Below are 15197 nucleotides of genomic sequence, written 5' to 3'. Positions count from 1 at the left end.
ACAACAACAACAACAATAATCATAAGTCTGGAAGGGACCTTATAGGTCTTCTGAGCCCTAACCATGGGCTAGGCAGGAGGAAACTCTTATACCATTTCAGACAAATTGATATTCAAAACTTCCAGTATGGAGAATTTACTGTTTCTGGAGGAAGTTTGTTACACTGATTAAATTCTTCGCACTGTCAGGAGGTTTCTCCTTAGTTCTAGGTTGATTCTCTCCGTGATTACGGTTCCATACATGCTGCTTGTCCTGCCTTCAGGTGCCTTGGAAATAGCTTGGACTCCCTCTTGCTTTGGGGAAAGCCCTGAATATTGGATAACATGCTATCATGTCCCCCTCGTCCTTCTCCTTCATTAAACTAGACATGCCAATCCAGCAACTGTTCCTTATATGTTGTAGCCTCCAGTCCCCTGATCAATCTTTGTTGCTCTTTATCTCGTACTCTTTCTAGAGCTCAACATTTTTTTTACATCATGGTGACCCAAAATTGGATGGCAGTATTCCACGTGTGGACTTATAAGGCATTGTAAAGTGGTACTAACACTTCAAGTGCTCTAGATTCTATCCCTCTGTAAGCAGGACCGCACGTGTTGGCTTTTGGCAGCTGCAGCACACTGCTGGCTCATATTAAGTGATGTCACAGGACTTGAGGCCCTTCACAGTTACTATTATTGAGCAAGGTACCCCTATACTATACCTATACATTTGGTTTTTCTTGCCTAAATGTAGAACCTTACTTTTTTCACCGTTGAATTTCATTTTGTTAGATAGTGCCCAGTGTTGAAGTCTGTCCAGATCCTCCTGTATCCTAAGCCTGTCTTCTGGAGTGTTGGCTATTCCTGCCAGCTTGATCCCAATAGACTGTTTCTCTAAAGTGCAATCCAAGATATTGATCTCCCTCTTTCTTAAATAATTGTCATTCAAAATAAGAGATGTACTACATCTTCTACTTCTGGAACTCCACAAATACAAGTATATTCATTGTATACTTGTAGATTTAACTCAATACTTGGAAGGTACATTTGTAGCAGCTGATGCCTTTCAGTGTGCCAGCCTTACTGAAGACGCCCTACTTTTCGCTATTTTAACATCTTGGATTCTTTGTGCAGCATTTTTTAGGTTTTTCTTGAGTGGCAAAAAAGACAGGCAGATGACAGTTCCCAATATAAAATCAAGAATGTTTTAAATGAAATTTGTTTGTTCTAATAGCATTTGGGCACTCTTATTAGTTTAACGAAGAGAAGGACGAGGGGTGACATGATAACAGTGTTCCAATATCTCAGGGACTGCCCCAAAGAAGAGGGAGTCAAGCTCTTCTCCACAGGACCTGAAGGCAGGATGAGAAGCAACGGATGGAAACTAACTAACTAATGAACCAGTGGAACAACCTTCCTCCAGAAGCTGTGAATGCTCCAACACTGGAAGTGTTTAAGAAGAGATTGCACAGCCATTTGTCTGAAATAGTATAGGGTTTCCTGCCTGAGCAGTGGGTTGGACTAGATGACCTCCAAGGTCCCTTCCAATATCATCATCATCATCATCACTATTATTACTATTATTATTATTTTCCATACCATTAATTTTAATAAAAATATTTATATACCCCAAATTTATAAATTGTATAAATTCCCAATTCTGCTCTGAGGGCAGCAGTTGAAGTCCTTTCATCCACCCTCAAGATACTTCTCAGATATGTGATCTAATTTGTTCTAATAGTGATATAAATTAAATCCCAAAGTTCAGCTCAATATAAGTGCATAATAGTAACGGTGGTATTTTGTATTTAATAACTCAGTCTAAGGAAGCTGCATACCTATGAGGTTTTTTTTAAAAAAATGAACAGTGCATTCACTTGTGCCTTCTAAGTGAGCTCCTTTGATGTTGAGGGAGCCCAGATCCAGTCCCAGAGAAAATTCCCCCAGGTAAGGAAAGGTGTGAACTTGCTCTGTTGCCTCCTCATCGATTAGCCCTGTAGGGCAATGCTGTCATTTTCCAAGAACCATCACTTTTGACTTTGACTCATCTAAAATCAGATAATTATTATGAGAATAGGATCCAAGTCCTCTTAACAGCACATGCAACCCAAATGTCATATTGGCATCACCTTTTTCTTCAGTTTTGGTACATATCAATCCTACTTCTCATGGCTCCATTGAGCCCCAAACACACTCTCAAGCAAGTGAACAAAAATGGGATGGAAGGGACTATGGAGTGTTCCTCAATTATTTTTAAACCTAAATTTAAGTCCTAGTCTCCACTTATTTTATTATTCTCTACCTTACTTAACTTGATTACTAAACACCAAGTCAGTTTGCATCTGTGCTTTCCTCATTACCGTTGCTGCACCCACTCATTACATAAAGTAATTGTCCGTTTCTTGGGAAATAGCAGGAGTTTGACATTATTTCAAGGTTTCAAGGCACTTCCACAATTTCCTCATTAACTGCTTTCTGTGGCTCTTGGGCAAAGAACCACATTATTAAATATGAATTTCCTTTCTTTTTAGGGCTGCCAATTTTGCCATTTTCAGTCTCACTGGTCTCCTACTCGTTAGTGCACCTGTGGTTAATTGATTTCTAAGTTTGCATGTTCATCTTCTATCAGGTCCTGTATCAAGGCTATTGGATGGGAGTCCACAGAAATTGGCTCCAGCCCTCAAGGCAATGACTCGATAGGTAGAGAAAATGCCAAATCCAGTCTGAACATCTGGCTGCTGTGCGATGATCAATCAGTAATAATAATAATAATAACAACAACAACAACAATAATAATAATAATAATAATAATAATAATAATAATAAAGTTGGAAGGGACTTTGTAGGTCTTCTAGTCCAACCATGTGCTAAGGCAGGAAACTCTATACCATTTCAGACAAATGGCTTCTTCAAAACTTCCAGTATTGGAGAATTTACTGCTTCTGGAGGCAGGTTGTTCCACTGATTAATTGTTCTCACTGTCAGGAAGTTTCTCCTTAGTTCTAGGTTGCTTCTCTTCTTGATTAGTTTCCATCCATTGCTTCTTGTCCTGCCTTCAGGTGTCTTGGAAAATAGCTTGACTCCCTCTTCTTTGGGGCAGCCCCTGAGATATTGGAACACTGCTATCATGTCCCCCCTCGTCCTTCTCTTCATTAAACTAGACATGCCCAATTCCAGCAACTGTTCCTTATATGTTTTAGCCTCCAGTCCCCTGATCATCTTTGTTGTTCTTCTCTGTACTCTTTCTAGAGTCTCAACATCTTTTTTACATCATGGTGACCAAAATTGGATGCAGTATTCCACGTGTGGCCTTACTAAGGCATTGTAAAGTGGTACTAACACTTCAAGTGATCTAGATTCTATCCCTCTGTTAATGCAGACCAGCACTGTGTTGGCCTTTTTGGCAGCTGCAGCACACTGCTGGCTCATATTTAAGTGATTTTCCACTAGGACTCTGAGGTCCCTCTCACAGTTACTATTATTGAGCAAGGTACCCCTATACTATACCTATACATTTGGTTTTTCTTGCTAAAATGTAGAACCTTACTTTTTTCACCGTTGAATTTCATTTTGTTAGATAGTGCCCAGTGTTGAAGTCTGTACAGATCCTCCTGTATCCTAAGCCTGTCTTCTGGAGTGTTGGCTATTCCTGCCAGCTTGATCCCAATAGACTGTTTCTCTAAAGTGCAATCCAAGATATTGATCTCCCTCTTTCTTAAATAATTGTCATTCAAAATAATAGATGTACTACATCTTCTATTTCTGGAACTCCACAAATACAAGTATATTCATTGTAAGGAGTTTGGAAGATTCAACTCAATACTTGGAAGGTACATTTGTAGAAGCTGAGCCTTTCAGTGTGCCAGCCTTACTGAAGACGCCCTACTTTTCTCTATTTTAACCATCCTGGATTCTCTCTGCAGCATTTTATTAGGTTTTTCTCGAGTGGCAAAAAAGACAGGCAGATGACAGTTCCCAATATAAAATGAAGAATGTTTTAAATGAAATTTGTTTGTTCTAATAGCATTTGGGCACTCTTATTAGTTTAACAAAGGGAAGGACGAGGGGTGACATGATAACAGTGTTCCAATATCTCAGGGGCTGCCCCAAAGAAGAGGGAGTCAAGCTCTTCTCCAAAGGACCTGAAGGCAGGATGAGAAGCAACGGATGGAAACTAACTAACTAATTAACCAGTGGAACAACCTTCCTCCAGAAGCTGTGAATGCTCCAACACTGGACGTGTTTAAGAAGAGATTGGACAGCCATTTGTCTGAAATGGTATAGGGTTTCCTGCCTGAGCAGTGGGTTGGACTAGATGACCTCCAAGGTCCCTTCCAATATCATCATCATCATCACTATTATTACTAGTATTATTATTTTCCATACCATTAATTTTAATAAAAATATTTATATACCCCAATTTTCTAAATTGTATAAATTCCCAATTCTGCTCTGAGGGCAGCAGTTGAAGTCCTTTCATCCACCCTCAAGATACTTCTCAGATATGTGATCTAATTTGTTCTAATAGTGATATAAATTAAATCCCAAAGTTCAGCTCAATATAAGTGCATAATAGTAACGGTGGTATTTTGTATTTAATAATTCAGTCTAAGGAAGCTGCATACCTATGAGGTTTTTTAAAAAAGAAATGAACAGTGCATTCACTTGTGCCTTCTGAGTGAGCTCCTTTGATGTTGAGGGAGCCCAGATCCAGTCCCAGAGAAAATTCCCCCAGGTAAGGAAAGGTGTGAACTTGCTCTGTTGCCTCCTCATCGATTAGCCCTATAGGGCAATGCTGTCATTTTCCAAGAACCATCACTTTTGACTCTGACTCCTCTAAAATCAGATAATTATTATGAGACTAGGATCCAGGTCCTCTGAACAGCACATGCAACCCAAATGTCATATTGGCATCACCTTTTTCTTCAGTTTTGGTACATATCAATCCTACTTCTCATGGCTCCATTGAGCCCCAAACACACTCTCAAGCAAATGAACAAAAATGGGATGGAAGGGACTATGGAGTGTTCCTCAATTATTTTTAAACCTAAATTTAAGTCATAGTCTCCACTTATTTTATTATTCTCTACCTTACTTAACTTGATTACTAAACACCAAGTCAGTTTGCATCTGTGCTTTCCTCATTACCGTTGCTGCACCCACTCATTACACAAAGTAATTGTCCGTTTCTTGGGAAATAGCAGGAGTTTGACATTATTTCAAGGTTTCAAGGCACTTCCACAATTTCCTCATTAACTGCTTTCTGTGGCTCTTGGGCAAAGAACTACATTATTAAATATGAATTTCCTTTCTTTTTAGGGCTGCCAATTTTGCCATTTTCAGTCTCGCTGGTCTCCTACTCTTTAGTGCACCTGTGGTTAATTGATTTCTAATTTTGCATGTTCACCTTCTATCAGGTCCTGTATCAAGGCTATTTGATGGGAGTCCACAGAAATTGGCTCCAGCCCTCAAGGCAAAGCTTAGGAGATATGGCTCAACAACCACCTTTTCCACTCATTGCTGGGAACTTTCAACCCATTGCTCACCAACAACCAGGCTCAATATTGACTCCCTGAGAGACCCTCCAAGGATGCTTTTTCACTGCAACAATTCTTTGCATCTTGATTACTTAACATTTTCTGTATTATATTTCTGCATCTAACACAGAAATTGTTAAATTTTTCAGTGGGGTTTTTTTTTCCTATTCTTCTCATCCTTCACTGTAAGGATCCTTTCTCAGAGCAATTGTATCACAGATTGGGAGAAGAAAAAAAGAGAGAAGAGAAAAAGTTGGTGAAAAATAGGCAAATGTTGAAAAGTCATATTTAGTTTGTGAAACTAGGATGATTTTATATGTAACTAAGTCTGAGTATTTTGTTTTTGAAAACAGATTTTAAGTTACTGTGTTATTCAGGGCACGGGAAAATGCTTGTGCTTCATTTTGAAATCCTCTCTAAATCTCTACAGCATCCATGGCAACTGGATGCGACACCTGAGAACCAACAGAACTTACAGAATAACCGAGTTGGCAGGGACCTGCTAGTCCAATCCCATGCTGAAGCTGGAAAGCCCTACACCATTCCAGACAAATGGCTTTCCAAATTATTCTTAAAAACTTCCAGTGATGGAGCACCCAAAACCTCTGGAGCCAAACTCTCACAGTTACTGCTATGGAGCCACGTATCACCTATTCTATACCTGTGCATTCATTTTTTCTTGCCTAAGTGTAAAGCCATATTCTCACCACTGCTTTTGGAACCCAGTTCTCCTTCTCAATTTCAGTTAGTCTTCTGTGTCCCACAGGACTCCTAATAAGGAGTGGTAAGGCCACACTTGGACTTCTGCCTCCAGTTTTGGTCACCACAATGTAAAAAAGATGTTGAGACTGTAGAAAGAGTGCAGAGAAGAGCAACAAAGATGATTAGGGGACTGGAGGCTAAAACATATAAGGAACGATTGCTGCAATTGGGGATGTCTAGTTTAACGAAGAGAAGGATGAGGGGGGACGTGATAGCAGTGTTCCAGTATCTCAGGGGCTGCCCCAAAGAAGAGGGAGTCAAGCTATTCTCCAAAGCGCCGGAAGGCAGGACAAGAAGCAACAGGTGGAAACTAATCAAGGAGAGAAGCAACCTAGAACTAAGGAGAAACTTTCTGACAGTGAGAACAATTAACCAGTGAAACAACCTGTCTTTAGAAGAAGCAGTGAATGCACCAACACTGGAAGTTTTTGAAGAAACTGGACAGCCATTTGTCCGAAATGGTATAGGATTTCCTACCTGAGCAGGGGGTTGGACTAAATGACCTCCAATGTCCCTTCCAAGTTTATCATTATTATTATTATTATTATTAACCCTCAACTAAGACTGCAGGGATATTTCCAACTCTGCATATTCTCTGTCTTTAGAGAAATAGAAATCACCTGGATGAGGGAGGAATACTTCAAGGAAAGCCAAATCAGTCTGTGCTTCATCTGAGTGCCACAAAGACCTACCAGGAAGCAGAGCAGCTGTTTTCCCAAAACCCACCCATAAAAATGTGTCGCCCATGATAGCAGTGCCAACCCCAGATTTCCACCACTTAGTTCTAAGGGCTCTTCCCAAAGTCCAGCCATTAGTGAACATGGCCGAGCATTATCATCTTGGACTGTAGAGTTTGGGCAGCAATTCAGTAAGGAATTTTCTTTGACCCATTCGGACACTGCAAGTCCTGAGCCTCCCATCTTTTATAGCCATAGCAGGTTAGATGTTCAACTAAGTCTGCTGCTCTTCTCAGGGCTTTTGTAACAGCTAACAAATAGGAGTGTTTCAATACAAGGAAGATGCACCGTTGCCTTAGGTAAGAACTAAATTGCAACAGTTCACTGAGGTGATATGATGCAATCATTACAACTCCATAAATAGAGAGCCATGTCTGTCCCAGGAGTAAGATTTGGTCCAGAACCAGTCTCAGCATGAAGATCCTTTATCTGCTGTTCACATTTCTTTTCCTTGCATTCCTGTCTGAACCAGGTAAGAAACAAAATTACTGATAATTTACAAAGGATTGGTAACTCACTCCTTTTTAAACAAATACGATCATCACTGAAAGTAGGATAATCTTCAACATCTTTTTGTTTTACTTTACAGAAATAGCTTTGAACAGTATAGACTATTGACAACATGAGCCTCCAAATATTTAAAAAATATGCCATTGATTTTTCTTTTGATTCACAATTCTTGAAAGATGTTTATTGGGGGTTTTGTTAATGTAGCTTATTTTTGTTGATTTACTTCACTTTAACATTGGTTTACAAAATTCTCAGCTCACTCAAGGTCTTCATCCAAAACACACAATGCAACTGGCCACTGTAACTCAGCAAGGATCCTTGGCAATACTGGAGAGAAATATATCACAGTAAGATCTATCCTTCATATGAGATAGAATTATTTCTTCCCTCCTACATTAATAGATGTAGGCTTACCAGCTAATTCATCTTTGAGTCAGACTTCAAACCTGGGTTAATGGCTGATTTATTTGAGGTGCTGCAGGAGATCAGCAGAGATGGATCTGTGTGGTCAGAGAAATCTTGCTGTGGTCCTAGGAATCCTGCAATTGTTGGAAGGATGCTTCCATTCCCATCTTGGATGAATAGTTACAAAAGCTGATGGAGTTAGCAGAGATGGCTAAACTGACAGTTTTGATAAAAGAAAAGAATATAAGTACTTTTGTTTGTACTTGGATACTGCTTCTGGACTTTGTGCTATAATTAGCTATAATTTGTGCTATAATTCTATAATTTCACACAGTCTCATTCTTCCCTTTGGGTTTATTTATTTATTGTAGTGATTACTTTGCCACTGATGTCTTCCAGCTAATGTAGTTGCTTGGGCAGAAATAGTATAAAATCAGATTTAAGCTTTTCACTAAGATCTTGGAAAGAAGTAGAAAAAAAATTCTTAAGATTATTTTTTCTCAAGTTCAATACCATTTTGAATACCATTTAAATACAACTTAGAATAAGAATGACTTTGTCTGATGACTTAATATCAGCACAGCCTGGAACTTGATAAAGATAAATATGCCACTGATTTTTCTTTTGATTCACAATTCTTGAAATAACTTTATTGGGGGTTTTGTTATTGTAGCTTATTTTTTTTTTGGTAGGCTTCACTTTAGTATTGGTTTACCCAATTCTCAGCCAAATATGTTTTGTTTGAATAAGGAGGCACAATGGAGAAACAATTTGGTCTAGTGATTAGAGCAAAACACGACAACTCTGGGTACTGAGTTCTAGTCCCACCTTGGGCCTGAAAGCTGACTGAGTGAATTTGGCTAAACTGACAGTTTTGATAAAAGAAAAGAATAAAAGTACTATTGTTTCTACTTGGAAACTGCTTCTGGCCTTTGTGCTTGAGGTGGAAAAAAATGATACTATGATTTTGGGGTTTACTGATTAGACTGATTTGTTGATAGAGAAATGGCTAGTTCATACTAATACAGAAATGAAAAAAGCTGAGATTCGATTTTCATGCCTTATTTTATTGCAACAGGGAATCGGAAGTCAACGCCTTTTGTTTCTTCCCCCCACTTTCCACATTTCCTCTTTCCCTGTGGTTGTTCCTTACTATTTGCTTTTTATTTTCATATTTTTATGTTATAAATGAATAAAAATATAAATGGATAAAGGAATCCTGCAGTTCTGTAGAAGGAGGTAGTGTCTTGGAAGGAAAAATATATTTAAATATTAAGGAATCTTTACTCATCGTTTACCTGTCTCCTCTTTTTCTTTTCATAGGGAATGCCCAAGGACAGTGTTTTTCTCGAGGAGGACACTGCTTTGACAAACTATGTCCTCGTGGACATTTTAATCTTGGGCAGCTGGACTGTGGGCGGGAACACAAGTGCTGTGAACGGTAAGAAAACTCTCCTCTAATAGAGATACTACAGATACAGTACATAATGAGATTCTCTGCCTGATATTGTTTGCATTCAGAAAGCTTTGCAAAGCAAAGAATTTACTTTAAACTCACTTTGATCAACTTATTATTTTTTTCTCATTTGTATAGCAAAATTGGAAAATAATGCCATCTCCATCTAGGACCATGCATATCTTCAAGATATGGCCAAGGACCTGAGATTGCCGCCTGCTATCGCTTTATCTTTCTTTATCTAAATAAAATTGCTACCCATCAAACTCTAAAACATTTGTGGAGAGAGGGGGGGAGGCAGGGAGAGGGAGGGAGAGGGAGGGAGGGGGAGAGAGAGGGAGGGGGACGGAGGGGGGAGGGGAGGGAGAGAGAGGGAGGGAAGGGGAGGGAGGGAGAGAGAGGGGGGGGAGGGGAGGGGGAGGGAGGGGGAGAGAGAGGGAGGGAGGGAGGGAAAGAAAGAGAGGGAGGGAGGGGGAGAGAGAGGGAGGGGGAGGGAAGGAGGGAGGGAGGGGGAGAGAGAGGGAGGGGGAGGGAGGGGGGAGGGGGAGAGAGAAAGAGGGAGGGAGGGAGGGAGGGAGGTGTTGCCTGCTCTTCAACCACATATTATGCTATAATTTCACACAGTCTCATTCTTCCCTTTTGGTTTATTTATTTATTGCTTTGCGATTACTTTGCCACCGATGTCTTCCAGCTAATGTAGTTTCTTCGGCAGAAATAGTATAAAATCAGATTGAAGCTATTCACTAAGATCTCAGAAAGGAGCAGAAAAAAAATTCTTAAGGTTATTTTTTTTCTCAAGTGAAATAGCATTGGATACAACTGAGAATAAGAGTGACTTAATATCAGCACAGCCTGGATCTTGATAAAGGAAATGAAGATGCAGCAATAGGAAATCCGCAAGAGAGAGAGGATACTTTCCTGGCCCAATCTTTTTGTTAAACAGACAGACCAACAGATGTTATGAAATTGATTAGATACCATCTAAACAAATAGATAGACTACACAATAAAACCACATTATCTGAGGTGAGTCACATAGGACCTGATGCAGGCAAACAAACACAGCCAACATGTGAGGGATACTATTGTGGACACTATTACACCTATGCTAATAAAAGGGTGTGATCTAACAACGTACACAGGTGAAAACATAATTTGCACAACCAGTATCCATACAAGCCTGAACCTATTCAATTCCTCCCCCCTCTCAACTTTCATTCACACACTTTCTACTTCTCTTTTATTGCAATGTCTAAATTTATAAGGGGATGTAAATATTTAACCTGTGACATAAATCATCCTATAAAATGTTAAAATCTCAACTATGAATCAGACCTCACTGAAAATAATTATTAAAATACAAATAGTAAGTACCAGAGTAGGTCTAGGGCCAATAGTTAACATATATCCACTCTTTATTAGCCTTTTAATGCAGCATTTTTTACAACACAGGCAGGGTACACGTAACACAGAAATGAGCTAGAAGCATCATGGCAGTTCTAAAGCAAAGGATCTTCACAGCTTGACACTTTATTGTTGAACAACATGTCAGTTTGTTCCCATTTCCCTCTTTGCACATACAGTACTCATTACACAAGATAATTGACCGTTTCTGGGGTAATACCAGGAGCTCAACATTATTTCTAGACTTCAGTGCACTTTCAGAAATACAGCTAGCCTCTGCCTGCTCCCTGCGGTTCTTGGGCAAAGAACTATATTACTAATAATTGACTTTCTTTTCAGATTGGCTAGTTTTGCCATGTGTAGCCTCACTGACCCTCTAATACTCACTGCCTGTGAGGGCAAGGTGGGCAGGGGGGAGTCCTCAGAAAGGGGCTCCCCCCTCAAGGCAAAGAGCCCTTTCTAACTCCAATTCTGTCACTGGCAGGAGAAGAAAGGAGGTTTGGGTCTAGTAAACCCTGCAATGTTCTCCTCTCTTCTCCAGCCCTTCTTGTTCAGCTGAGTGAAAGAGTCCAACGGAAGAGTGAGAAATTCCTACACCTGCTGGCTCTTCCTGATGATGCAAGGAACTAAGCCTGTTGCTCCTGTACATCAACACATACTTCCCCGAGTTCCCCCAGGTGGCAGCCCATAATTATGTTCCCGGAAAATATGGGGTAGCCGTACTTAGTTTGCATCTAAGGTGATGTTGACTGCATAACGATCTCATAATATTGTGAAGAGAGGCATTGTGTTGTAAGGTTTTGAGACTGTTCCTCCACTGACCTAGTCTTTATGTGCCCCAGATGAGGAGTGGGAGGGAGACAAAATCTGTCCTTGGAGATCGAAGCCATGGACATCCTGCAGAAGCAGCCTGGATGGTTTCCGGAGGGGGCAAGGCTCAGTGGGAGAGCTATCTAGGGGCATCTAGGGGTGCTGGGGAGAAGGGAGGGGCCTTCCACTCAGAGTTGCCCCCTTGATCTTTCCTCTCTCCCACAGAGCTGCTCTCCCTCCCTCCCCCCTGATGGCAAATGTCTCCCACACCAGGAATGGCTTCGGCTGGACTTTCTGCTCTGGCCCCAAGAGGCCCTGGGGAAGAGACCCTTCCCAACACCCCCTGCCCAGGAGCCCTCAGACCAGGGAGATGGACATCAGGGTGACCTTCCCAGAGATCAAGGCCATTGGCCACTGGACCACTCAGGGCCTTTTTTGAGGGGGGGTCTCAGATGAGCTCCGGTTGGGGGCCACACGTGAGATTCGCACAGGACTCTCTCTGTTGGGGACCCTCTGCCCAACCTTCAGCCCAACTCCCTGCCTTGGGATGATTTTCGAGATTCAGACTTGTTTCCTCTCCCCCTCCCCCAAAGCCCCCCTGCAGCTGCCCCCCCAAGAGCATCTCAAAGGGAGGGTCTCCAGCCCCCCTCACGATAGGGATTGTTTTGGGGAGCCATAGGGGAGCCATTCAGAGCCCCCCCCCAAATGCTCCTCTCTCGCTTCCCCCCTCCCTCCAGGTCCCGATAGAGCAACGGGGGATTATGGGGTGGGGGTTTCTCGGCCTCCTCCCCAAATTCGGAGCCTCCCCCGGAAGGGACCGAAGCTCAACTCCGGCCTGACTTTGAAAGCCTCAAATTTGAGATTTGGGAAGAAAACTTGAAGTCTCTGAAGAAGGAAAAATACTTTGGCCAAAATGCAGCTTTTTCCTTGTGTGGATTCAGGTCTGAAAATGCCTCAGTTTCCCTCTTTCTCTTTCGCTTTCCCTCCCCTTCCTCTTTCCACGCAACCGCTCCGACTCCGACCCGGCCATTTTGGAGGGGGGGGCGATAGAGGGGCCCGGCTGCGACTCCCCACCTCTGCTACAATCGGGAAAGAGGGGGTCCCTCTCCGCCCTCCTGGGGGGGAAGTGGGGAGGGAAGGGGGAGGAGACCACGCAGAGATCGAGGCTGTCGCCGGCTCCCGTCACTCTTACCCTCTGAAGAGCTAGCAGCTTTCTTCCCCCTCTCCCCCCCCACGAGTCTCGGCGGTGCTTCCCAGCCCCCTCCTCCCCCAAACCTCCTCCTCCCCCCGCCCAGCCCCTCCTTACCGGGGGTCTCCTTCCCCCCTTCGCTTCCGGGGATCCGGGCCAGCGCCCCCGCCAGCAGCAGCAGCATCAGGGGGAGCCCAGCGGAGCCCATGGACGCCGCCCCACAAGCGCCCCAGAGAGACGAGAGACAGAGACACTGAGGCTCCCAGCCCCAGAGGCGGAATCGGGGGGTCTGGCTTGGGGGGCGAGGGGGCGTTTCCCTCGAACTTCGGAACTGGGAGGGCCCAGAAGAAGCAGGAGGACCAATCGGAATTCTCCCTTCCGCCGCGTCATCAATCTCCGGGCAGAGTCTCCCTTGACTTCACCCGATGGAGGAGAGAGTTGGGCGCAGAGGGAGAAGCGGGGAAGCGGAGAAGGGGGGGGGATTTTATGGGGGGAGGAATCAGCCCTGGGACCCCCTCCCCAGAATCGATCCTCTTGAGGTTGGCTCCGTTCCTCTGGGTGGGAGTGGAGGGAATATTTTGCCAGAAGAAGAAGAAAAAATCCATATCCATGGACGGGATGCATAAGAGGATCCGAGCGGGTGGCTACATAAATATGTTTAATAAATAAAATGACATTTTCAAAATAAAATAAAATAAAATAAAAATTTAAAAATAAATAAATAAAAAAAAATAAAAAATAAGAGGATCCGAGCAGGTTTTCTCCCTTGTGAAAGATCTCAATACTATTTTAAGAAGGAGGGAGGGAGGGATGGAGGGATGGATGGACAGCATATTGAACCAAAGAATAAATTTATAATTTATAAAATAACCCGGACAGTTAATAGAAATTCTGTGGACTTCAGTAATTCTATATACCCTCAAGTATAGGATTACAGCCTTAAGCATTAAAGTCTGAAAACCTTCCCCCCCCCCAAACTATCCCAAAAACCACACATTCTCTTTTTTAATGTTTCACTACATCCATGGAAACCATTTTTTCTACGACATTCTGGTTGTGGTCAGTTACACAAAGGCGGGTCAGGCAGATCCTCCATTCCCGATTCTGTTCAAAAGAGCTTTGGGGGTCCAGAGGGGGCCTGAATCCTTCCAAAGGAAATTGGGGGGGGGGACTGGAAGGGTGAGACACCCCCAAGGCCCAGCACCAGCCTCGGCAGGCCAGAGCCGGGTCCCCCCCTCCCGCAGCTGAAGGAGGCTGCACCACAGTTGTGTACATCCAGCCAGTCGCCCAAAGTGGGTCCCAGATTCAGGCAGCGTCTGGGGGGGGGGGGGGCTCCTTCGCTCGCCTGATCAAAGCAGAACTCCTGGACTCTTTTCCTGTTTCCCCAGCAAGATTTTGGTTTTCTCTGAGTTCCTCCTGCCACCCCAGCCCTCCACACACCCCCACACAAACACACACAAACACACAGAGGAACTTTGTTTGTTTCCGCAACCCCCAACAGCTGGAGAAGTGCTGGAGTTTCGCTCCCCCCCCCGCCCCCGGCCTGAAGCTCTGGGCTCCCCCGAAGCGGAACCGAGGAACTGGCCCTGATCCAGCAGGCAACAAGCCCCGATTCTTCCCCGGGGCAGCTCCGGGACTCTCCCGCTTCTCCCCCGTGGCTGAGTCTCCCCCTCGGTCCTCTGCCCTCCCCCCTTGAAGCGGTTGAGGGGCCCCTCCCGACCCCCGAGGAGACCCCGGACAGCCCAGGGAAGAAACCCAGGGAGGGCTGGAGAAACGTCCCCAAAGGACCCGAAGGCTCCGATTCTCGATTCTCCTCCTTCACACGTTACGGGGAGAGTCGGCTCTCGGGGTGGGGGGGGAGAGGTTGAAGGGGCTCTGATGCCGGGAAAGGTGGAAGGAAAGAGAGGAAAAGGAGGAGAAGCAGGGAGGGGGAGGCGCTCTGTTGCAGTGGGGGGAGGGGGATGCTGAGGGAGGACCTGGGGGAGTGGGGGGAGGGGTCTCCCCAGAGAAAATCTCTCCATGGGGGGTTAAACGTTGACACCAACTTGATGGCAGGTAATCATCATTAGCCTATCCGGTTAAAGGAGATCTCCGGTCTTTTCCCCACCAGTGAAAGCGCTGGGGATGGTGAGGACTAAACAAGGGTTCATTTCATGGCTGTTCAAAGTTACAAGGGCACTGAAAAAACTGACTCTTCTTTTTAAACTTTTTTGTTGTTTTAATGTATTTTTTTAATAATTTCATGTATATATCTGTGTTTAGCTTTGTGTATCCAACCCAGTCACTTGTTGTGAGATGAGTGGTTGTATAAATTTGATAGTGAGATAATATAGAGGGGGTGGTAGAGAGATAGATAGAGATGATAGAAAGATGATAGAAGAGATAGATAGATAGATAGATAGATAGATAG

General features: G+C 43.6%; 1 long non-coding RNA gene across 1 annotated transcript; it reads left to right on the top strand.

Annotated features, from left to right (window-relative positions):
* Positions 1-7398: 7398 nt before the first annotated feature.
* Positions 7399-9651, top strand: LOC120296799. The gene is made up of 3 exons (XR_005553587.1): positions 7399-7486; positions 9253-9370; positions 9524-9651. It is a non-coding gene; the product is annotated as an uncharacterized LOC120296799 (long non-coding RNA).
* Positions 9652-15197: the final 5546 nt, after the last annotated feature.

The sequence above is a fragment of the Crotalus tigris genome, unplaced genomic scaffold, assembly GCF_016545835.1.
Source record: "Crotalus tigris isolate CLP2741 ecotype Arizona unplaced genomic scaffold, ASM1654583v1 scf7180000021549.116975, whole genome shotgun sequence".
Taxonomy (NCBI): domain Eukaryota; kingdom Metazoa; phylum Chordata; class Lepidosauria; order Squamata; family Viperidae; genus Crotalus; species Crotalus tigris.
Note: the sequence above shows the minus strand (reverse complement) of the source record. Positions and strands in the feature narration are given on the sequence as shown.